At 37.4% G+C, this 24,454-nt stretch overlaps 1 protein-coding gene across 4 annotated transcripts in view; it reads left to right on the top strand.

Moving 5' to 3' along the window:
• The window catches only part of tenm1 (teneurin transmembrane protein 1), a 2,340,669-nt gene that overhangs the window by 1,927,577 nt on the left and 388,638 nt on the right, over positions 1 to 24,454 (top strand). The gene's annotated exons all lie outside the window — the stretch shown is intronic.

The following is a 24,454-nucleotide window of genomic DNA, read 5'->3' on the forward strand; positions in this document are numbered from 1 at the left end:
AAGGAATTGTCTCAATTGTTTGAAAGAATTCTAATTTGGATTTTCAGAAGGCCGTTGATAAGCTAACACACAGGAGGCTGTCAAACAAGATAGGAGGACAGGAAAGATATTAGCATGGACAGGAAACTAGCTGACTAGTAGAAGGGAAAGCATGGGACTGCCAGTGACTAGTGCTGTTTCACAAGGGATCGCTGTTGGGTCTGCTACTTTTCATGTTCTATTTCAATAATCTGGATGGTGGAATTGATGGCTTTGTAGCCAAGTCTTTGGATGATACAAATTTAGGTGGAGGGGCATGTAGTGATGAGGAAGCCGAAGGACTTGGACTGATTAGGAGACTGGACAAAGAAGTGGCAGATGGAACACAATTTTGGGAAGTGTATTGTGATGCACCTTGTTAGAAGGAAGAAAGGGATAGAATATTTTCTAAATGGGAGGCAAATTCAAAAATTGGAGGTTCAAAGGGACTTGGGAGTCTCAATGCTGGACTCCCTTAATATTAACTTGCAAGTTGGGTCAGTAGTAAGGAAGGCAAATGCAATATTAGAATTCATTGCAGAAGGACTAGAATATAAAAAGCAAGGATACAACACTGAGTCTTAATAGGTTGTTTGTTGGTCAGACACTTACCAAATATTGAAAGGCTTAGATAGAGTGAGTGTACAGAGAATGCTTTCAGTAGTAGAAAAGTCTAGGACCAAGGGTCCAGCATCACTTTACAACAGAGGTGAGGAAGAATTTCTTCAGCTTCAGGGTGGTAAATCTATTGAATTCTTTGCCACAGACAGCTGTGAAAGCCAAGTGAGTGAGTATATTTTAAATGAAGATTGATATGTTTTGATTAGTAAGGCCATTAAAGGTTACAGAGAGAAGGCAAGAAAATAGTGTTGAGATGGAAAAAATGAGCCCTGATTGAATGGCTGTGCAGATTGAATGGACCAAATGGCCGAATTGTGCTCAGTGTCTTCTGATGGTGTGGTCTTATGGTCAATCTGAACAGATCATTGCAGACACATATTGATAGAGAAGCATTCATTAGTAGCTTACAACCTTAGCTAAGAATTATTGTTCCTCAGTGAAATTTTTGTTCGTTGGTTGAATATTTTGTTATTATCTGAAGATTTTGTGATCAGTAATATGCTTGTTTTGCATTCTCAATCACCATAGAGGAACAAGAAGCATATCTGAGAATAATCTGAGGAAATGTGGAATTCAGTGATGTTCTGTTCTTGGGAATGACCCAAAGTACCTAAACAAAGCTGGTTTTATATTGACAGATCTGAAGTTTTGGTTTGACTTCTGTCATCAAACCACCCCCCCCCCCCCGCCCATCTCACTAATTTCAGTTTTTTTTTACAATACATACAGTTTGCAATTTGTGAGCTGGTAACAATTGAGTGGACCTCTGATCATCTGTGTTTATATTCTCCCCTCATAAAATAGCAGCAGAAAAAGCACAGCATATGCCATGCACTAATCTCTCTTCAGTTACACAAAACGTCTATGTTTATTGGGAAGTTACTCAACATCTGCTTCAATTTTATCGTGCTTTTCCTATTGATTTATTGGCTATAATGACACCTGCTAACTTTGCTTGGAACTGTATCTGCTACAGGCTGTTTTATACCATTTTTGTTTTTTACATTCTTCTAAAAAGTAAAAATACTCTGAGAAAATCTGAGTGAAAACTCAAAGAGACAGGAACATTCAGTTAACTGAAATGCTAAATTTCTCAGCATTGTATTTTATTCCAGTTAAAATGCACATAGTTTCGCAGTTAGTATAACATTATCTTGTCTTCATTACCATTGTGTCTGCCTTCCCAAATAAACACATTATTTGGATTCTTTCCTCATTATCGTAGAAGACTTCGTACATTAGATTTACTGGTTTTGTAATTATTGCAGAGTTCCAAAGATGAACTAACCTTGACTTCATCACTATATATAGAAAGATCTTTCATAATATCACTGCAATCTTTTCAACATAATAATACAAAGTATACCATCATGTAAAGTGAATATCACAAGATTTAATTGTAGAGATTTAATAAGATGATAAGCAGAAGAGTACCTTTTGTCAAGAATATGTTTGCCTGTTGCAATCACCTCGGAAGTTTTGATTCTTTGAAGTCTATTGAACTGTGTTATGCACGAGTATAATCAATGGCTAATTGTGACCACAAATTGTCCCTCCTTGTGGCTTCTCTTGCTTATGAAATAAAACATGTTCCAAGAGATATTTTTCAGGGCTTGCGGGGAGATTTGAAAGTAAAAGATTGGAGAAAAGAGAGAAATATAATTTGGGGAATCAAAAGCTGATCAGATAAAGCAAATAAAAGAAATACTGGAATTCATCCCGACGGAGTGAAAAGCCTTGTCTGATTAGGGAACAGAAATGAAGGTGCAATCTAATCTAATGTGTATGTTTAAAGACCAGAAACTGCAAGCAAATATTCTGTAGAATTGTAAGCTAAATGACACAGTTCCCAGTGCACAATAGAGGAGAGGAATTTGAGGATACTGATGGATAGATCACTGAAGCTATTATCACAGGCTATAGAAGCAATAAAGTAGACCAAAGAAAATCAGAGTATACAGCCAGGGAAAAGAATGATAATTAAATCAATGAATTCCTGGTCCATTTAGAACTTCTGATTCAGCTCAGATGAACTGTTGTGCATAATTCCTATCATATTTTGAAAAGTGTATCCTGGTCTCAGATAATATTCTCAAAAGGATAACTAACTTGAAAGCTAAATTAAAGCATGCAAATCACAAGGAGACGGAGCAGAGTTTAGAAATATTTACACTGGAGAAGAAATGTCTCGGCTTAATTAATTGACGTACACAGCACTCTAAAAGATACAGTAAAAGCAGAAATCAATGTGTCGATCATAATAGTGATTACAACAGGAAATAAAATCTCACATTTGAAAAGAGTTAGGAACTGTCTGTGCTTGGGTGGGAGGGATGAACAGGACTTGTTTTTGCAGTTGTAGTTTGTTACTCATTGTGTACTGTACTGTTCTGCCAAGAATCGTGGAATTGTGGACGCTGGTATGTGTGATGGCACTTGTGGGCTGCCCCAGCACAAGCTCGTGTGTGTTGCTTCTTAATGCAAATGATACATTTCACCGTATCTTTTGATGTACGCATGACAAATTATCTTGACTCTTGAAATAATAGGAAATGTGTGTGTTATCTGTTTTATACTGAAGAAGACAAGAGAGGATGTGGGAGCTGGTTAAACCAGCAAATTCATGCAGTAGGTATATACATTGCCAAATAATTAGATCAGCCATTCAGACAATGGTAGCTTACATCCTTGCCCCATCCATACCATTTTCACCATGATGGTAGGAAAACTAAAACATATTGATTATTTGACCATTTGTTTTTTCTTTAATTAAATTCACTCTGCATATTTAATGCAACGTTTCATAATGTTAATTCTTTTGAATTGAGAGTTATGGGAGACCTTAGTGACTATTGTTGACTGGTAGCCTCCTTATCAATGAAAATAAATGCTATCTCAATTAAAGACAATACATTTTGCTGTGCAAAAGCTTTAAGCATATACAGTATGTAGCTCGGATGACTAAGACTTTTGCACAGTACTGTAGTCATTTTATGTATTGCACTGTACTGCTGTCACAAGAAAAAACAAATTTCATAAAATATGTGAGTGATAATAGACCTGATTCTGATATGGGTCTCTATTGTGGACTGAGAGGGGGAAGGGGGTAGGGAGAGGGGCAAAGGGGAAGGGGGTAGGGGCTAGGGAGAGGAAGCACCATGCAGCCCCTGCCCCAGCATTCCTTCTCTGCCAACTGTCCTACGCCACCCATTGTGGCACTCCACCCTTGCCATTCCCAACATCCTCCAAGTCTTTGTGCCCCAGAGATCCATCCACTGGGTCGTTTATAGTGAACTTGTCCCTACCGCCAGTGGCTGTGCTTTAATGTACAGACAGTATGCTCATGCTCTGAATGAATAGGATGACTGCGAAACCAGCTGTAGTAGGAATCTTAGCAAAATGTAGCATCATAAAGTCATCAAACACTAAAGAATAGAAACAGGCCATTCAGTCCATCTAGTCTGTGTCAAGCTATTCTCCTGCCTGGCCCCGTTGACCTACACCAGGGCCAGAGCCATTCGTACCCCTCCCATCCATGTACCTATCCAAATTTCTTTTGAATATTGAAAGCAAAACTGCTGGCTACTCATCCCACTCTCACCAACCTCTGTGTGAAGAAGTTCTTCTCAAATATTTCACCTTTCTCCCTAAACCAATGACCCCTACTCTCAGTGGAAAAAGCCTCTTTGCATTTACCCTATCTAGAGCCACTCATAATTTTGTTCCCTCTATCCAATCTCCCCTCATCCTCCTGCAATCCAAGGAATGAAGTCCTAATCTATTCAATCTTTCCCTATAACTCATGAACTTAAATCCGGGCAACATCCTTATGAATTTTCTCTGTATTCCTTTGATCTATTGATATCTTTCCTGTAGTTTGGTGACCAGCACTCCTCACAATATTTCAAATTAGGCCTCACCAATGTCTTACACAAACGGAGCACTACATCTGAACTCCTGTACTCAATACTTTGACTTATGAAGGCCTTAATGCCAAAAGTGTTTTTACAAACCTATTTAGCTGTGACACTATTTTCAAGGATTATGGATCTGTATTCTCAGATGCTTCACATTGTTGGAGTGAGACAAATACAGAAATAAGAATCCTGATTGACCATCAATTTGAAATGCTACAATGATATACATGTTATGAAAAGATATTAAATACAGCTAAGCCACCATGTAGTAGTGTGCTGTGTATAACTAAACATTGTTCAGAAAGTCTCAAATATACTGAAGCTTTAGCAGCAAGTACCTACAGTTCATGGAAATTTGAATGTAGATTTCAATTATCAAACAACATATTCATGATCCATCACATATCATGATCCAGAAAATGTTAGCTATAAATTGCCAAGAAGTTCCAAAAAAAGATTTTTTTGAATTCAAAATGTGCTCAGAATGTAAAACTCAGCATTACAGGAAGTGTCTAACTTAAATAGTTTTGGTGTTTTTTTTAATACCTATGACTGTGAGGCTAAGAACAGCTCCAAAGCATATTTAAGTTTTCTGACAACACCACTGTTGCTGGTGGTGATGACTTGACATATAGGAGGAAGATTGAAAATTTGGTTGAATGCCGCCACAACAAGTACCTTTCACACGACATCAGCAAAGCCAAGGAGTTGATTAATGAATACAGGAGGAAGAAACCGAAGGTCCATGAGCCAGTCCTCATGAGGGAATCAGAGTTGGAAAGGGTCAGTGGCTTTAAATTTCTTGGTGTTATAATATCAAAGGATCTGTCCTGAGACAGGCATGGAAGTGCCATTACAAGCAAAGCATGACAGCACCTCTAATTTCTTAAAAGTTTACGTATAATTTCAAAGCCAGAGAGCATGTCATCTAAAACTTTGACAAACTTCTATAGATGCACAGTGGAGAGTATCCTGACTGATTGCATTATAGCCTAGTATGGAAAAGACAATGCGCAAGAAGAGAAAACCCTACAAAAAGTGAATATAGTCCAGTTTATCAGAATCAAAGCCCTCCCTCCAATTAAGCACATCTACAAAGAGTGTCAACACAAGCTCGAAGCATTCATCATCAAGGACCCCCACCATCCAGGCCATGCTCCTCTTCTCACTGTTGCCAGCAGGAAAGGCAGCATAGGGCACCATGGTAGCATAGTGTTTAGCGTGAAGATGTTACAGCTCGAGGCATCTGAGTTCAGAGTTTAATTCCCACCTCCACTGTAAGAAAGCTTATACATTCTTCTCATAAGTGTGTGGGTTTCCTTCGGGTTTTCCGGCTTCCCCTCAAAGACGTAGTAGTTTAATTGGTCATTGGAAATTGTCCTGTGACTCGGCTGGGGTTAAATAGATGGGATGCTGGGTGGCATGGTGTGTTTGGCCGGAAGGGCCTGTTCCATTTGTCTCTCTCAATAAAAATTTTTAAAAATAGAAGGAGGTATAGGAGCCTTAAGTCCCACACCACCAGGTTCATGAACAGTTACCATCCTTCAATCCTCAGGCTTCTAAACAAGCTTGGAACCACCTCAACAATGAACTGAATGCACAACCTATGGATTCACATTCAAAGACTCTACAATTCAGGTTCTTGGTAATATTTATTTATTTAATTTTGTTCTTGCATAGTTTGTCTACTTTTACACACTGGTTGCAGGTCAACCTTTCTGTGTAGTTTTTCTTTGATCCTATTGTATTTCTTTGTCCTACTGTAGTAAAAGGATTCTCAAAATAGTATATGGTGATATATAAGCAATACACACAAGGTGATATATATGTACTTCAATAATAAATTTATTTTGAATTTTGAATGGAACTCGATTACCACAGAGCAAAATGATTAGAAAGCTTTGCTGAGCAGCTGTGGAGAGGCGTGCAGTGCAGATTGGGAGGAGACTCTGGTGAACTATAAACACTGTGGACAGGTTGGACTGAATTGGCAATGCTATTTATGTTATATAATTTGTCAATTAAATCTCCTGTACCCGATAAAACGTATAAGTTCCTAAAGGGATTGGACAGGCTGGATGCAGGAAGATTGTTCCCGATGTTGGGGAAGTCCAGAACGAGGGGTCACAGTTTGAGGATAGAGGGGAAGCCTTTTAGGACCGAGATTAGGAAAAACTTCTTCACACAGAGAGTGGTGAATCTGTGGAATTCTCTGCCACAGGAAACTGTTGAGGCCAGTTCATTGGCTATGTTTAAGAGGGAGTTAGATATGGCCCTTGTGGCTACAGGGGTCAGGGGGTATGGAGGGAAGGCTGGGGCGGGGTTCTGAGTTGGATGATCAGCCATGATCATAATAAATGGCAGTGCAGGCTCGAAGGGCCGAATGGCCTACTCCTGCACCTATTTTCTATGTTTCTATGTTTCTATGTTTCTATGAATGATGAGTGTTTTTAACAGGGTCAGAATATTCACTTTACAGTCAACTGAGCCTATTTAAATAGTGATCACCTTTTAAAGACTTGGCAACTTAATTGTGTACAATGTTCTGCAGTTAAGTTAATGTAATGTATTTCAGTGATATTGGTTAAGGGATTAAAGTTCTCCTCATAAGCACCAAAACAAAAAGTCCAGACAATCTCTTTGAAAAGGGTCCATGAGTTGCTTTACTGCTGGTGTCTTGATTTAATTTCTCATTGGCTTGGCACTTCTGAGAGTGCAGCATTCCTTGTGTACACAGATTGTTAGTTCATACTTTGAGTTTATATTTATCAAGTGGTAAAATGTAGTATTCATGTTGTTCTGTTTTTGTATCTTCAACTCAGGAAAGCCCCAAAAAAAATCCAGGGTAGTCACATTCCCAGCAATGCCTTCAAGAATATCTACATTTTAAAATGGGAAGCTTTTCTCTTATTTATTTACATGGTATAATTTACATTTATATGCTTGGAACTTGACAAGCTAATCTAAATTGACCAATTAAACACCAAAACCTCTCTGGCTTTGAAATTATTTGGCAGAAAGCATTCAGATTCTTAATACATCAATATGAAATTTCTTCATCTGCTTTTTAACTGCAACTGCTTACTTAAAAAAAATGATGGACTTCCATTATAATGTAAACCCACAAAGAAATTTGAAAGTCATAGTGAGTTTAGGGCCACAAACATTTATTACACAGAAGAAGATCATTAACTCATCATGCTTCTGTCAACTCTTTGCCAGAAAAGTCCAATTAATTTGTAACTGTAAAATTGTAACTCTTTGGTTCTTTTCCCATTACATTTTCCACCTTTCCAGCTTGTCCATGTTTTCTAGACAATTTTTACAGACCTTATTATTTGGAAAATTTCCTATTTTTGTGCTGCCACAAATTTTATTTAATCTAGCTCTATGCTACCTCATTGTTAGCCAACATCCTGTATCTCCTTTACAGCACAGCTGACTGGTCCTAATAAACCGTTTCATTAGAAGGTACCTGAGATATGTTATCAAACACTTTTTTTCTGAAAATCTATAAACACTTGAAAATCCATATACACTTTATTTACTGAATTGCCTTTATCTGTGAAATTGGCCACAACTTCAGGAAACTCTATTAAATTTGCCAAGTACAATTTGCTTTTTAAAAAGTCAATGCTGGTTGCATTTATTATTCAAAGACTTCCTAAGCACAAATTATAGTTTGTAGTAGTTTTCTTCACACTGAGAGACCTGTTGATTTATAGCTCTGAGGTTTGTTTCTCTCTCCTGAAGCAACAGTAATTTCACTCAAAAGTTAAGTTAAAAAAAATGTACCCAGCATATTCCTCCTTAGTTTCTTTTCACAGTCTGGGATGTTTGTTATTAAACATTTGTGATTTTAAATTTACCCTAATTTTTCAGCAAATTACTTCTACTTTCCTCTTATACATTCCATTTTGTAGTTGCAATATCAGATTACGAATGTGTTTACTTACCTTTTCCAACTAGATGCACAGTTAGATGCAGGGATAGGTTTGTTCTCTTGGTATTATCTAATCATCATGGATATAAAAATAATTACTGACTTCTTTTACATTTATCTGCTGGTTTTCTTGAATATTAAAATGAACAATTAAGAAAGCTGAATGGCAGAGGTGAAGTGCAAGTGGGAGACCTTGAAACAAAGGTAGCGTTTGACCAGTGTGAAATCTAGGGATGCTGCTAAAGCTGAGGTCAACAGACAGAAAAGGACAACACGTAGCTTGAATTATAACTCACATAAAGCAGGATGGTTGAGGTTCTTGGAGATCAATCATCCAAACCGAGGACGTCATTCCAGGTGTTCCTCAGATCATTGTCCGAGACCAACCATATTCAATGGCTTCATCAATGATCTTACTTCCATCATAAGCTCAGAAATGGTGATGGTCACTAACAATTGCACAATATTCAACTGCGTTCACACCTCCTCAGCCAGTTCAGTAGCACATGCCTATATGCAGCAATATCAACATTTAGTTATGGCTGATCAGTGACAAATAATATTTGTGTCGCTGAAATACCAGGCAATTACCATCTTCAGTAAGGGAACAAACAATATGATGTGTCTCCCGCCATCAGCTCCTTAAGGATTGCCATTGACCAGATATTCAGTTAGACCAGCCATGTTATTATCACGGCAAGCAGCGCAGGTGAAAAACTGGGTGCCGTGCTGCAAATGACTCACTACCTGACACCTCAGTGCCCTACATAAGAATTAATTCCTTCCAGTTTCTCACTCAGATTACTTTGATAGCATCTACCAAACCCACCAACTCTTCCATCATGAAGCAAATGGACAACATGCACATAGGAACTCCACTGTATGGAGGTTCTTCTCCAAGTGACATATCCTACTGACATGAAAATATATCACATATCATTCATTGTCATGAAGATCAAAATCTGTACCTCCCGTATCAATAACACAGTGAAAAGACAAGAAAATCTGCAGATGCTGGAAATCCAAGCAACACACACAAAATGCTCACCTCATCTCCATACCTGCTCCTCCCCTTCCCTTTCTTCCATGGTCTTATACCCTCTCCTATCAGAATTTCCCTTCTCCAACCCTTAATCTCTTTCACCTATCAGTTTCCCAGTTCTTTACTTCACCCCTCCCCCTCTCCCGGTTTCTCCTTGTACTTCTTCCTCCCTTCCCCCCCCCCCCCACCTTCTTGCTCTCATCTTTTTCTCCAGTCTTGTTGAAGGATCTCAGCCTGAAATGTCAACTGTTTATTCTTTTCCACAGGTGCCATCTGGCCTGCTGAGTTCCTCCAGCATTTTGTGCACAGTGGATGTGCTTTTACCAGAAAGGCCATAGTGGTTCAAGAAAATGGCTCATTACCAATTTCCTCAATTAGAGATGGGCAATAATGCTGGCCAGTAATGTCCAACACTGAAAATGAATTTAAATGGATAATATTATACAGTACCTCCCAACTTCTCTCCGTACATCTCTCATGTTTATTTATTATAGCAATGCTTTTTATAATTAACCATGCCCTTCAAGTACCAATATAGCTTTATTCTTTTAAAATACAATAAAATTATATGTTCATAGTTTTTTAAAGCTTCAAAGAATGAACTTCGTTTATCATTTATAGCTTTAACTTGATGTTTTCAGATCTGTTCCCTAACTTTTAATTAATTTGTGATGAGATGCATTTTTATCTCACTGCATTCTTTCAGTTTAATAAACAACAATTGACTTTGGTTCCTACTTAGTTCACCACTGCCTGATAACATACAAGCATAAATACAAATTAGAAGCAGAAATAAGATACTTGGGTCTTCTCTGCCAGTTATTAAAATTAAGGGTGATCTACATGTAACCTCAATTTTGCATTCCCCATGGCTCTGTTGCTTATTAAGAATCTAATTTTGGCTTAAAATTATTCAAAGACTGCTTCAAACATCCTTGAAGGAAGAAAGTTCCAAAGGCTAACAACTCTCTGAGAGAGAAAAACATTGACTGATTTGTTTCAAATGAATAGCCCTCATACAGTAACCTGAGTTAAGAAATAAAATGACATTTCCACATTTACTCTTTCATCTCCTTTTGCTCTTCTAAATCCAAAAGATACAAGTCTAGATTGTCCAACATTCCCGTAAGAAAATCTGCTTATTCCATTCAATAGCCTAGTAAACCTACCCTGAACTACTTCTATAAAAAGGAAACAAATGATGACGGGAGGAGAAGATGGCGGCACGACACAGCGCGCACGGCCTCTCCGGTGATGACTATCTGTATTCTGTCAAGTAGGATGCCATGCACAATTCTGATTTGATGGAGGCAGATGTGAGAGCACGGAGGAACATCTGGTGAAACTTCTAAATGCCTTTTTCGCTGCCGCCGCTACTGTGTGATCCGAAATCTCCAGCGGGGAAGGCCCCGAATCCTTGGCTTTGCCTGTTGCTTGGCGGCCAGGGTTGGGGTCGACTCGCTCGGCAGAGATGGTCCTCAGTGCTTGGTGTCGGAGGCTCAAAGTTTTCAGACGGACTCAGAGTCGGACTGTGGTCGGATGCTTCCAGGATGCTGCATCGGCAAGTTTGCGGCGCTGGAAGCTCATGGCAGGGAGAGTTTCTTCCTTCTACCGTCTGCATGAGATGTTGGGGCTATTGGGACTTCGAGACTTTTTTTTACCGTGCCCATGGTCTGCTCTTATCAAATTATGGTATTGCTTTGCACTGTTGTAACTATATGTTATAATTATGTGGTTTTTTGTCAGTTTTAGTCTTGGTCTGTCTTGCGTTTCTGTGATATCATACCGGAGGAACATTGTATCATTTTTTAATGCATACGTTTCTAAATGACAATAAATGAGGACTGAGTGTCCTCATAATCTAAAAAAAAGCAAATGCAGTACACAGAAAAGTTTAAAGAAAGATCAGGTTTATTGTCACAAGTGCATCAAAATATTGAATCACATTGAAACTTGTTATTTGCGTCAATGACCAACACAGCCTGAAGATGTGCTGTGAGCACTGGACAAGTATGCCATGCTTCCAGCGCCAACATTACATGCCCACAACCTACTAACTGTAATGCATATGTCTTTTGGAAGGTGGGAGGATAATGGAGCGTCCAGAGGAAACCCACATAGTCATGATGAGAACATCCAAACTCCTTACAGACAGCGGCATGAATTGAACCTCGGTCTTCTGATCGCTAGAACTGTGAAGTGTTAACTGCTATATTACTAAGCTCCCCTTGATTGCATCTTTCTCTTTGGCAACCGTCTCAGATTAAACCAAAGTATTCTTAAACACTCATAACACAACTAAAGAGTTTCAGAATGGATACCATGCTATTGCTAAGAAAGCTTATTTTGCCCTTTGCAATGAGTTTTCTCAGGCTTTTTTTTTGCTGAAACCTTAGTTCATGCCTTGCTTATCACTGAGTTTGACTGTCCCAATATACTCCTGGGTGGACATTGTTCTATTCACGGTACTGTTAAAATCATCCAGAACACTGTTTTTGAGTTCCATCGTGCTATGTTCAACCATAATTTTAACGTTTGTTGACCTATAATAGTTCCTATTTGAGAAATTTTGAGATTTTAAAGCCCCCATCCTTGCCTTCAAGCCACATTAATGCTGTAATTTCCTCAGACCCCACAACCTTCCGAAGTATATACCCTCCTCATTGTCTGAACACTTGAGAGTAGCAGCTTCAATTACTCAGCCACTGGTCACCATGTTTTCAACTTCCAAGCTCTGGAATTTCTTCCCTAAAGCTGCCTAGTTCTGCCCTTATTTATGGGGATTCTGAAAATCAACTATATGACCAAGGTTTTAGTCATCTGTCCTAATATGTTTCAGTGTTAAATTGTCTTTGAAAATGATTCTGTGAAATGTCATAAATATTTTTATTAGAGTCAAGTTTCCCTCTAAATACAGTTATTGCTGTAGTATTTGTTCAGCACCTTTTATAGGTAAAGCTTTGGCCTTCTACTAGCCAAGCCCATTCTTTTCTTTCCTATGCCATTCATATCCCCCATCAACTTCCTACACTACCTCCTCACTTCTTGCCTCTGCACTTAGTTATGAATTGTTACATCTCTGATTTCTTCCTTCTGCAATGAAATGGCAACAACCACAAATGTTTTATTTTCTTTCTTCCATGACATGTTATTTATGCTGCTAGTATCTTATCATTTTATTTTAGGCAAGAAGATTGCTCGGAGGCCTCTCCACAGTATATCTCTGACAGGAGATCCCAAATTACAATAATGTTCTGTGTTCCAATCAATCCTGTCTGCCAGGTTGAAGAAGTTGAGAGGCTACAGAACAATGATGCACTGTAGTCACCAACAGAGTACAAACAGAGAATGCGGCGTCGGGTATTAATTAGTATTCCTCATTGCACAGCAAAGCAAGTCAGCATTCTTCAGAAATTGTGCTCCCTGCATCAAGATTCTCTGTAAGGCAAACTCCCCACAACAGAAGACCTATAATAATTCAAATTTCACCACATCAGCAGTTCACTGCATTGCTAACAAAACTACTTCCTCCTTTATCTCCGAGTGTTAAGGCTCCATAGTATGGATGACTTATTGAAAGGAAGAGACTCAGAATTTTCTTGAGAATCCAATATTTTACACAATGCTTATATAATACAGATAGTGCAGGAAGTCCTAATATAATGCAGGAAGTTTTAACTGTGGAACAAACTCTCCTGAAACCATTCATTATGGGAAAAATAAGAGCACTGATTAGTTTTTTGGGAATCATTGAAATTACAGTTTGTGTGAACCACTATGCCCTTGCTGGTGTTAAATCTTTTAGCAGAGATACATACTCCACCTATGTCTGTTTTACAAACTTTTGTAGTTTTGTTCATAGTCATAAAGTTAAATAGCATGGAAACAAGTCCATCGTACCAACTGGCTCATGCCGACCAAAATTCACCATCTATATTAATATAGAAACAGTGTATTCTGAAAATAGGACATGCTTATGCTGTCTATAGTTCTCCGATACCTTGCACTGTGATGGTACATGCCAGTTCCTCTTCCAAAGTATTGAAGCACTGGAGATTACAATAGCATCTCTATGGTCAGCTCCCTGTCTCTCCGCTCTCTGTTATATAGAATACAGCCCCACATCATTTCTGTCTGTACTGCTGAATTCCTATGTATTCTCATAGGAACTTTTGGCTTCTTCCTCATGCATAAGATTTGCCATTGAAAAGCTGAGCTGGCACATTTTCTTGATCACCTGTTTGCTTCTGAGCACTCTTTATGTACAATGTCATCTCAGTATAGCTTAATCGAGATTGTTAAATTCTATTCAGTTCTCACAGGAACAATTTATCTATTCCCTAGTGCATAAATACTTACGTTGAAAAGCTGAACAAGCAAATCTGCTGCTCATCCGCTGGATTGCTTAAGCCCTTAATATGGCATATTTATGTCAGATATATTAATATTCAGTACTTACCTTTGTGGTTAGCTTCTGGTCTTATGTTCCTTCCTGCTTTGCTGATATTGCAATTAATGTTTTATCAAGCCATTTTTTCCCATCCCATGTTTAATATCAGGCAACTCTGTGGTAACTTGAATGACAGGTGCCAGACATTTGCCACCAAATTGTCTTCCATTACATTCTAAACTCTATTTGTACATAAGATTCTTCTAGACTGGACTGAATTCAAAGCCTAAATTTATGCCAACTGCCCTACAGGGATTACCTGTAGTCCATTATTTCAACATTTGGTACAATTAACTCTTCAAATTTGTGTTCAAAACAGAGCTTAATTCATAACCTAGAAACTGTAGCAAGCGTTATCATTTGGCCCTCTTTGCCTTCACCACCCATGTAATGGATTATGTCTAATTGTTTATAGTACTGTGCAAAAACCTTAGGCCCTTACATACGGCTAGGGAACCTAAGACTTTTACACAGAACTGTATTTGACAATGTGGACAGAGGGTGAGTTTGTAATTTTGGCGGGAGCAAAGAATGTTGGGAGAGACAAGAGTGGAATGCCGCAGGAGGGGTGTGGGACAAGTGGCAGAGAAGGAGTGCCAGGGCAGTGGGTGGCACGCGTGCAGACACTTCCAGACCTGAGACACCCTGATTCCAAACAATTTGTTTATTGATCGTTACAGAATGTCTCTCTGCTGCTTCTCAGTCCCTCCCCTCTCCCTTCCCCTTTTCCCAACCATGATTCCCTTCCCACTTTCAATCCTTAATAGAGACTCATATCAGAATCAGGTTTATCATCACTGAAATACATTATGAAAATTGTTTTTGTATTTTGCAGTACAGTATAATATATAAAATTACTACAGTACTGTGCAAAAGTCTTAGGCACCCTAACTATATATAGTATGTGCATGAGACCCTTGCATAGTACTGAACCTCGGTGCCACTTTCCTGTACTAACATTCAGTGAGCGAAACCCCACCATTTTCTTGGGTTCTGAAGGTTAACTCACTTCTGTGGGAAGAAAAATCTTCTCCCTTCAGTTCTTTTCTTTTTCAATATTTTTATTAGTTTCTACAGAGTACAAGAAGATACATATAATAAATCAAAAAAAGATAAAATAATACCAAATACATTATATTAGAATCACACTTGCAATCACATTGCCCTATATTCATATAAATTAAGTTAAATCGTAATATTGAAATGTAATAATTTTCTTACACAGAAAAAAAATCTAAACCCACTGCCAAGATCAAAGCTGTTTGGTAAAGAAAGAAAAAAGGGAAAAAAAATCCTTATCATAAAGTAAAATATGTTATTAGCCACCAGCTGTACTTTAACAGCAAGTCAAAGGTTTTGAAAATAGTTCAAAAATGGTCCCCACAATGTTTGAAAGTCTTGGCTAGATTCAGAAATTGAACAACGGATCTTCTCTAAATTTAAGCATGACATAACATCACGTAACCATTCAGCCTGAGTAGGTGGAACGACATCCTTCCATTTAAACATGATCATCCACCTAGCTATAAAAGAAATAAGTGCCAAAATGTGCAAATCAGATGTCTCCAAAATAATATCTTTTCCTCCAACAATACTGAATAGGACAGTCAAAGGATTAGGCTTAAAATTTACCTTAAGAACTACCAAGAAAGTTTGAAATACTTCCTTCCAATATCTTCCAAGACTCGGACATGTCCAAAACATGTGAATTAATGAAACTTCTCCATTGTTACATCTATCACGAAAGAGAGATATATCTGAATAAAAACGAGATAACTTATCCTTAGTCATATGAGTCCTGTGGACCACTTTAAATTGTAGGAGGGAGAGGCGAGCACATAGCAAAGAAGTGTTCACCAATTTAAAAATTTCATTCCAAGGTTTCTCAGAAGTTGAGGTCTGTAAATCTTGTTCCTTCAGTTCAAAGTAGCTCACCTCTTATCTTGAGATTGATCCTTTGTTCCAGATTTTTCAGACAGTGGACATATAATTAATGCTTCTAGGCTGTCAAGCAACTTCAGAATTCTTGATTATTTCAGTAAGATCACTTCTCATTATTCTGAATTCTATAGAGTATAATCCTAGTAGGTCAATCTCATTCAGAGGATTATTTGGCTGAAGCAGCAAATTATAATATATATATATATGAAAAATAACCCATCTATTATGAGAGGAATTAGCATTTGTCACAAGTGTGCATTCTGTGATGAAATAGAATCATCTTTAATTTGGTACCATAGGATCACTCTCACAGGAGATGAAAATGTCTCATTTGTTTCATGTAGTCAGAGAGGATTCAGCTACAGTTTATTGTTGAGCTTGAGTGACAGAATTTTATTTGGCATTTGCCTAGAGTATGGTAGATGGAAGAGCCACTGATACTTTATCCTGTGATAATAGCATTCAGTATGAGCTTAAAAGATAATACTTCTTTTATTATGTTTTTCATGAAGAGTCCTCTTTTATTTGTTACATTGAGTTGCTGAAATGCAAAAGTTGATTATTTTTATTGGCTGTTTATAAACATATCGAGAAAACCAATGTTCTAGCAGGAAGGAGTGAACTTCCATTTATTTAACATTGTTTGCTAGACATTCCAAAACATTTCTCAAGCAATAAGTCATATTTGAAGGAGAGTAGCTGTCATGATAAAGGTAAATCTGACAGTGGATTTTACTTTTGAATATCAATGTAAAGTTAATCTGCTCTTTGGTTTGTGGGTTGAGGAATGAATATTTTCAGTTTTTCATTTTATTTATTTATTGACATCCAGCGCCTTTCTGGCCCTTTGAGCCTTACCACCCAGAATACCCCAATTAACCCTAGCCTGATCATGAGACAATTGAGAACTAGTAGGTATTTGGACTGAAACACCCAGAAGAAAGCTATGCAGTCACAGGGAGAGTGTACAACTCCTTATAGGCAACAGTGGGAATAGAACCCTAATCACCTGTATTGTTAAGCGTTGTGCTAAATGAAATTATACATCAGACTGATAAAACTTCCTCCAGCTTAAATTTAACATTGAATACAGTTTACAGATTTATCATAATTTAATTACAATACTTTACACATATCATCATATTGTCTTTTTCAACAGAATAAAGATCTCAGAAGAAATTGATACAGATGAATTTACTCTCCCACTGTTGCTAATACATCCAAAACATAGCACGTGATGATAAATTGCCCTGGAGTCATGTGAATTACATTGAAGGAGAATGTGAAATTCAATTGTAGAGGGGGGGATAGCCAAAAAAAGCAAAAATATCATTATTGACCTGGTAGTTCAAACAAAAAAAAGTTGATTCATCTCTTGTTAAGTTCTATTTTCTTTCTATTCTCAATAAATTTGTCAGGATAAATACTCCACACATCTGGAATACTTTTACAAGTATTTGATAAGAAAATTCATAACACTAACTTTCTTGAGATACAAATGAACTGTACCATCCTGCGATATGCAAATTTTATGCAAAATATTAAATAAAATTGTGTGAATAATGCTAAGTAACATTATTTATAGATATTAAAAGAACAAGCTAGCCAAAACTAAGGTATTATTGTACTCTACTTGGGACTTCTTTTCTTTGTCCCATAAGTAAGTAAAAATAATAATATGCACATATGTTATGCATTCAATGCAAACAGAAATTTCAAGACTCACAAGTCTGAAATATTAATTCACAATCCTCAGATTGTTACTCATAGCCATATGTGTTATTGAAGAGGAAAAGCATAGTAGTCAATCACATCTATTATGATGACATAAATAAGTGACTGCAAACGCTAGAATCTGGAGCAAAAAACTGCAGAAGGAACATAGTGGGACAGACCACAGGTTTGGAAGCAGAGCGTCAGTTGACATTTTGGATTGAGACCTTAAATAAGGATAACTATTATGAACTGGTTAAAAGCACATACTGGTGATTCTTTCACAAAGAAGAGAAAATCTGCAGATGCTGGAAATCCAAGCAACATACAAAAATTGCTCGAGGAACTCAGCAGGCCAGGCAGCATCTATGGAAAAGAGTACAGTTGACATTTCAGGTCAAATTGTTGACCGTACTCTTTTCCATAGATGCTGCCTGGCCTGCTGAGCTCCTCCAGCGGTTTGTGTGTTTTACTGGTGATTCTGTTCCGGTATAGGAAGGATAGAAAGGTTAATGGAACAAGGTGATTCTATCATTTTTATTAATAAACATTTTAATTAATTCTCTTAAAATTTGCACAGTCCATTGTCTTTTGCATATTTGTTGTTTGTCCATCCTGTTGAGTGTGATCTTTCATTCATACTACTATGTTGTTGTATTTACTGTGTATGCCCACATGAAAATGAATCTCAGGGTGGTATATGGGGAAATATTGAATTTTGATAATGTTTACTTTGAACTTTGAACTTTAAAAGTGCCCTAGTTTATAATAGATTCATAATGATGTTCTCCAGCTTCTTTGTCTAACAGCCATTAACATTAGAGAAAAGTTATCCACTGAGAAAGACCAGTGAATGTTTATAAGAAAACGTCATAGTGCCTTTCACAACTTGAGGATGTTCTATGGATTAACTCCAAATAAAATACCTATGGCATATGGTCACAGTCCCAATGTAGGAAATTTGGCAGCCAAAGATCACAACAACAAACTCATAGATATAGCAATTTAATGATGGCCAGACAACGTGATTCCAGGAGATGATTTTAGATAAATATTGTCCAGGCCACCAGAAGGACTCTCCTGTTCTTCAAAGTTGCACTACTATGTATTATTTCATCTTTATCCGAAACACTGATGAAGATTTAGCTGAATATTGTACCTGAACGAGGATTGATAGTTTAACATGTCCCAGTGGGAGAACGATCTAATCAGTCAAATTGTGATGAAAAAATCTTCAATCTGAAATCTATTCTTTATCTATAGATACTTCCTGTCCTGCTAAATATTTCTAAATTTTTCTGCTTTTGATGTAGATTTCTAACATTTGCACTGAATCTATAATTTAAGCTTGCTTGTGTCAATTGAAAGGCTTCACCAGCATATATTAAGAGAACAAAAATGGAAGAAAAAAGCTTTATGTTTTATGTACATCCAGCATTGCAAAGCCGTGAAATACAAGAGCAGAGAAACAATTTAAAAATGAAGCCACAACTGTATTGCATTCAATTTTATTCCCCACAGCTAGAGCACTGCTTTCAGTTTTAATCTCCACAAGCTATTCAGTTCTAATCCCTACATCTGCAATTATTCAATTAATTCCAATTTCCACATCTGGACTAACATAATCAATTCTATTTTCCACACCTGGAAAACTACAATCAGTGTTATTCCCTCTATCTGGAGTACTCCAACCAATTTTATTCTCCACCCCTTCCCTATCTGGAGTACAGCAGTCAATTCTATTTTCCACAGCTGAAGTACTACAATCAGTTTTATTCCCCACAGCTGAAGTACTGCACTGAATTCTAATTTCCACATCTGGAGGACTTCAATTAATTTTGTTCCCCACTGCTGGAGTATTGCAATTAAATGCACTCCCTGCAGTTGAAGTATTGCACTCCGTTTTGATTTCCTACTCTGTTATGTAGTGCTAGAGAGATATACAGGAGAGTTTTTTTGCAGAGCCACATTAAACCTTGAACTTTTTTATGTACATATGGGGACTGGGTAAGTTTCTTTCCTTGCTCTCTTCTAAATTATTAATGCAGATTCTTCACTAATAAGCTAACTTATAGATTAATTGCCCAGCTGTAAATCTATTTATTCTCAAAGAGTAGTTCTCAGGAATCTGATGTCCTGTCACAGAAAAATACTTTAATGTTACATTCACTGTTAAAAGCCTGGGGTCTCGGATTACGCTGATATAGGAGTTTTCAAATAACGCATTAAGTATGGATCCCATCACATTCACAAAATTCTCAAGTTAATATTCAAATTTTGAAGAAAAATATGTTCTTTCTATATTCATGTGTTTTTGCTATAGTTTATAATTTTTAGCTAAACAACTGAATTCGCTTAACACAGCTTAGTTATGCTTGCTTCATCCCTCCCCCTCCTGATTTCACCTATCAGCTTGATTTTCTCTCTCCTCTCCCCAGCCTATTAAATCTACTCATAATCTTTTTTTTTCTCCAATCCTGCCAAAGGGTCTAGGCCCAAAACGTCGACTGTACTTTTTTTTTCATAGGTCCTGCCTGGCCTGCTGAGTTCCTCCTGCATTTTGTGTGTGTTACTTAATTAGGCTTAAATATTTTTTAATCAATTATGCTACTGTTTGTGAAGCACAGAGACATTTACTGTGGTAATTTCTGCCCATATGAAATTGTTTTTGTATGTTCAGTTCTACTCAGATATCTTTGTTTGCCAAATAAGGACATCTTCCCATTGCTCTGATGTATTTTTATCATTCTCCTTTCTGCAATTTATGCTAATTAAGAGATATAAAACAAAGAGCTAGCATCAAATTTCCTTACACCATTTTCAGGCACAGACTAAAATTTCCTAAGTTCAAAGATTACCTTCCAGTGAGATATAAAGAAACAGAAGTTGTTGGAAACACTCAGTAGGTTAGATAGTATCTGTAAAGAGAGAAGTAGAAGTCATTGTCCTGAAATATTCATTCTTTGTTTCCTTGCATAGATCTAAACTGTTTACTATTTCCACAGCTTTCTGCTTTTATTTAGGTTTCAAAAGATGCTTGATTAAGTATTTGTAGCTTGTGGTCAAGTTTGCCACTCAGAATAAAGAGGCAAGAGCTCCATGCATAGAAAATTTGTTGAGTAAAACATACTCTAGTGGGAGCTTGCGCTTCATATGAGGTATGGTATTCTCCCCAGAAGGTGAAACTAAGATCATTATTTTCTGTCATATATCTTAACGGACATGGTCATCGAAATTATAATTTCCAAATTTGCACATGACACTAAACTTGGAAGCATATTAAACTTTGTAGAGAGTAATAAGTGACTTCAGGAGACTGTAGACATTGATGAATAGTCAGCTCATGAATTTCTATGCAGAAAATTGATGCATATTACATTTCAGTAGGGGGAGAAAAAGGAAAGATATAAAATTTAAACACAATTCAAAAACAGGGAGATCTCAAGGTATATGTATATAAGCTTGTGAATGTGAGAGAAATTCTGATAAAGCTATGGAAATTTGAGCTATGGAAATAGAAGCATGGAGTACATGTGCAATGCATGTACATGGGTCAGTACTCACTGGCATTTAGAAGAATGCTTGGGAATCTCATTTGAAACTGACCGAATTTTGAAAGGACTAGATTGAGTGAATGTGGAGAAGATGTTTCCTGTAGTGGTGGTATCCAGAACAAGAGGGCATAGCCTCAACATTAAGAGACAACCTTTTAGTACAGAGGTAAGGAGGAAGTTTTTAAGCCAGAGAGTAGTGAATCTGTGGAATGCTCTGCCGCAGACTGCGGTGGGGGCCAAGTCCATGGGTATATTTAAGGTGGAAGTCAATAGTTCCTTGATCGGTCAGGACATCAAAGGATATGGTGAGAAAGCAGGTGTATGGGGTTGAGTGAGATCAAGGATTAGCCATGATGGAATGACGGAGCAGACTCAATGAGCTGAACAGCCTAATTCTGCTCCTATGTTTTATATTTTATATCATAAGGCAGCCATGATAAACTTTCATAAAATACTCATGGGTTTGGTCACAACAACTGGAGTATCTCATTCATTCCAGGCTGCCACACTTCAGAAAAGATCAGAAGCCTTTAAGGATGGTGCAAGCAGTTTTACTTTTGTTACATTTTGTTAATTTTTTAGTGATCTGGACATTATGCTTGAGAAGGCAGTGGTAGGGCAATTTCGAGAATTGCTGCAGTGGTTCTGATGAGTCACTTCAACAATGCTGTTGAAAAGGCAGCCCCAAGGATGGTTTACAGTTTGGAGGGGAACAAGCAGATTGTGCTGTTCCCTTCTATCACTGTTTATCTTGGGAACAGAGATCAAGGGTTTAGGAGGTAGCTGTTGGAGTAGCTTAGATGGGAGTTGCAATATATTTTGCAAATGGAACACATTGCATTTGCTGTGTGTTGGTGGCAGAGAAATTGAGTATTTAGGTGGTTCTCAATTGCCAATTATATAGGCTGATTTGTCTTGGATATTGTTTAGCTCTTTGAGTTTCTGTACTCATCCAGGCACATAAAGTATTGCATCAGACTGCTGGTTTATGCCTTATGAGTGATGGAATGGCTTTGCTCTGTCAGCAGGCGAGTCACTCAGTCGAGAAGAGATTAATAGTGGAAACATAAGAATTGACAGTAGAGAGTTGTTTTTATGATTGGAAGCCTGTGACCAATAGTGTATTATAGAGATCAGTGCTGGGACCCTGTTTGTTATACACATTAATAATTGGATATCAATAAAGATGTGATCCATAAGTTTACAGTTGACACAAAAATTCACGGTGTCATTGACAGTGAGAAGGATATTCTTAGATTACAGGAAGATATTGCCAAAGAGATGAAATGGGCAGAGAATTTTCAAGTGAAGAGTAACCCTGGTAAATGAAAGGTAATGCACTTTGAAGGATACATATACATAACTGGTCAGTCAAAGGATCCTAAAGCTTATCTCACAGGTAGATATAGTGGTAAAGAAGGTATATGGGAAGTTATGGTACAGCTTTGTAGAACATTGATTAGACCATGACCGGAGCACTATCGCAATTGAACACCACACTTTAAAAAGGATATGGTTACACTACTAGAGAATGTTTGTTTTCCTTGGAGTGGAGGAGACTGAAGGGGGATCAGTCTGAAATATATAAAATTATTAGGGAAATAGACAGGGCAGATGGGAGGAAACTTTTACCCATAACTGAGGTACAAAACACCAAAAGAACCAGTTTAGGAGAATGAAGATGTTTGGAGGGGTTTGGGGACATCTTTGTCACCTAGAGATTGGTTGGAATCTGGAATGTACTTCATGAATGGGTGATGGAAGTGGGTATTCTTGGAACATTTAAGAGTTATCTTGATAAACATTGTATAGCCAGTGATTAGAAGTTGATGGGTTAAATGTTGGTAAAAGAAATTGGTGCAAGTGAGAATTGATGGCAGGTCAAATGATGTGTCTCTGTGTTGTGTTGTTCTATGACTCGAAGACATCCAGCACTTGATCTGCTCCTGTAACAATGATTTTAAGATAGTGTGCCAAATTGATTCACGCCTCTTTTACCTGCTGCCATACTTCTGCTGTCAAATCAATAACTTTTACAGAATTAATTCCAGTTTATTTATGAGACTGGAACCAATTGATCTTGAGAAGGGTCATCTTAATCAGCATGCATAAAATATATAATAGACCATGGCTTGTTTTACAACTTGTACAACTTTCTCTAACATTGACTTCACTTGGTGATAAAAGTGCAAACTGCCGATGAATTGTATAAGCAAAATGCTATTGTGGCTCCCATTTAGAATTGGGTTGAGATCGTGGCGGGCAGAAGAATATTTGCCCATGTGAAAACAGTATCAGAGCTGTATTAGATCCTGTTTAATGTTCACACCACAGTGAATGAAATACTCAGCACTACTGCCCAGATCCTGGCCAAACGTCACTGTCAAGCTTTCAGATGTTTCACTGTGGCACATTTAAAAGTGTACAGGTAGAATACAAGAAACCTCTGACAGTGATATTAAACCTAATTCTGATTCAATACAACAGAACTGCCTTCCAAAAATATGGATTTATCATGATTTTCTATAGCGTGAAACTGCATCATTTGTTCATGTCTAAGAGACAAGAGTTAAGAAAAAATAATTTTTGTTGGTTACTGTGTTTTCTCACACAAATTTTATGAGAGTGAATTTTGTCCCATATCTCACAGGTTTACTAACGATTTGTGAATTCATGTTCATTTAAAATGAGGAGTAGTCAAATTTATATGTAAGTTTATGTTTTATACTAACTTAAGTGAATACTTACTGACTGTGCTACACAATCCTTCATACAATGAACTTTTGATGCATGAGGCAAAAAAGCAGTAGATCAGAAAACAAGAAAAGGAACCTTTGAAGGTTTTTATGAAACTGAAGGATGGACACAAAATCACTTCCTAAATCTGATTTATCCCCTTAATAACTATACATTAAAACTGATATTTAAGTCTTTCAGAAAGGATTGGAAAAACCGTTCAATAACCGCAGGCTTGTTTCAATGTAAGCTGAATTCCTATGTCAGGTTTTCAGACAGACTTGCTGGATACTACTCACAAGCTGAAACTTTTTGCTATTTCTTTTCCTCTTGCAAACAGAAATTGCCAATGGCAAATTCTGTTTCTTCCACAGATTACATGATTGAACTTGCCCAACCCAGCACAAATGTGAAACTGATGTGTTCTGTATAGAAAACCAAATGGTGCATTTTCACAGCTGGAGACTGAATCAAATTGGAATTGTTAAGTCAGAGTTTGATGCACTACTGATGCTTAGA

This window comes from Mobula hypostoma, chromosome 10, assembly GCF_963921235.1.
Source record: "Mobula hypostoma chromosome 10, sMobHyp1.1, whole genome shotgun sequence".
NCBI lineage: Eukaryota > Metazoa > Chordata > Chondrichthyes > Myliobatiformes > Myliobatidae > Mobula > Mobula hypostoma.